Raw genomic sequence first — 1,889 nt, 5'->3', positions numbered from 1 at the left:
TGCATACCTACCAGCAAGGGGCAGAGCAGAACAGCAGCACCAGCCTGTTCCGCTCACCAGGCAACATTCACTACTCTAAGTTGTACATAGTCATTATTTTACATAAAGCTCGTTCCCTTTCCCTGAAATCCCTAATATATTAATGAGCAGGCCAAACAGTTGCAGAACATTTGAGGAAGGGTCTATTGAGTAATTCAGAAACTCCCTTAAATACATATTTTTTTAAAAAGCAGTAACAAATATGGTTAACTTAAGGACTTACCATTCACACCCATCATGGGTTCAGGCACAGTGGAGCAAACCAGGCAACTGCCCTCATCATAAGGCCAATCCCAGCCAGCTCCAGCCATCGCTTCAGCAGGCCCAGCGGGCCCCTGCCCCTGCACAGGCCTAGGAGTGAAACCACAGGAGCAGTCAGCACCCAGCCCCACGAGGCCAGCACACACAACAGCTCTGCCCTGCTGGTGCATCAGACAAGGTCTGGCTAGAACAGTGACAACTCAACACTGTCGCTCTGATGGGGAAAAAAGGTCAGTCATCACCTACACCAGCAAGTCCCTGGGGTGGGACACGGCCGCGCTCCCACCTCCCTGCGCACAGCCACGGGGAACAGTAACCGAACTGCAGCAGAAGGGGCAAAGCCAGGCACACACCCAGCCCCCAGTGCATATGCCAGCAGTGACACAGGGCACAAAGGGCCCTGGTACAATGCAGGAGAAAACCCTCTGTGCTCTCAGCTCTGCAATGCCTAGGCTAATGCTTTGATTATACAGTGACATGGTGAAAGCTCAATAACCAAGGTTATTAAGCAGGTATTGTTTATATAAGTGCTGGATGTGCAGGGAATCACTCCACCTAACACACACACTGATAGTTACAAACAGTGTGCTTGTATTAATGAAATACATACATAATCACTTAATTTCCCTAGATCTCTTGCATATTCATTAGGTTTCTGAAGAATTATTAACATAGGTTCCCATGCCTATTCACATGCATACTAGAGTCCTTGGGTGGTCATCCAGCCTACTCTAGTGGTCTTTTGATGAAGGCCAGAAGTCTTCCTCATTGCTAAACTTCTAACCCTTCCTTTCTTTGCCAAGGCTTCAGTAGTCCAAGCCAGCTCTTGCCAGTTCTATTATCTATGTGCATACAGCCTTTTCATCCTTTATCTTTAGGATTGTCCTGTCCTTATGGTTGATATACAATATACAGCTGTGTTAGCTAAAACTTGCTAAATCAGCATCCTTTATCTTGTTCTCTGCCTCACTCTCAGCTTTGCAATGCCTAGGCTAATGCTTCAATTATACACAGTAAAGTCTCCAATCACACAAACTTTGTCAAAGCACTTCTGAAGCAGCTCCCTGGCAGAAAGCAATTTAGTTTTTCTAAATTTAAACCAGTTATGATAAGGACTTCAGGACTCTCACCTGCTCAAGGTTCAGGCACTGTGAAGCAAGCCAGGCAACTGCCCTCATTGTAAGGCTGATCCCAGCCATCTCCAGCCATCACTTCAGCTCTGCAGCAGGCCCAGCAGGCCCCTGCCCTTGCACAGGCCTAGGAGTGAAACCACAGGAGCAATCAGCACCCAGCCCCACGAGGCCAGCACACGCAACAGCTCTGCCCTGCTGGTGCATCAGACGAGGTCTGGCTAGAACAGTGACAACTCAACACTGTCGCTCTGATGGGGAAAAAAGGTCAGTCATCACCTACACCAGCAAGTCCCTGGGGAGGGACATGGCCGCACTCCCACCTCCACACAAACATCCATGGGGATGGAGGGAACTCATGCAAATCCTTCCCCACAATGAATCGCCTGGCTGGCCTGCTCAACAGGAACAAGGGTTAACACTATGAGCCCAGAGAAAAACACAGATAATGGGGCTTCC

General features: G+C 48.7%; 2 non-coding genes across 2 annotated transcripts; both read right to left on the bottom strand.

Annotated features, from left to right (window-relative positions):
* Positions 1–460: 460 nt before the first annotated feature.
* On the bottom strand, positions 461–552 carry LOC118158144. The gene has a single exon (XR_004746801.1). It is a non-coding gene; the product is annotated as a small nucleolar SNORD12/SNORD106 (small nucleolar RNA).
* Positions 553–1,627: 1,075 nt separating this feature from the next.
* Positions 1,628–1,719, bottom strand: LOC118158145. The gene has a single exon (XR_004746802.1). It is a non-coding gene; the product is annotated as a small nucleolar SNORD12/SNORD106 (small nucleolar RNA).
* Between the last annotated feature and the right edge of the window lie 170 nt (positions 1,720–1,889).

The sequence above is a fragment of the Oxyura jamaicensis genome (genome assembly GCF_011077185.1).
Source record: "Oxyura jamaicensis isolate SHBP4307 breed ruddy duck chromosome 20 unlocalized genomic scaffold, BPBGC_Ojam_1.0 oxy20_random_OJ74327, whole genome shotgun sequence".
NCBI lineage: Eukaryota > Metazoa > Chordata > Aves > Anseriformes > Anatidae > Oxyura > Oxyura jamaicensis.
This window is presented reverse-complemented; position numbering and strand designations above follow the sequence as displayed.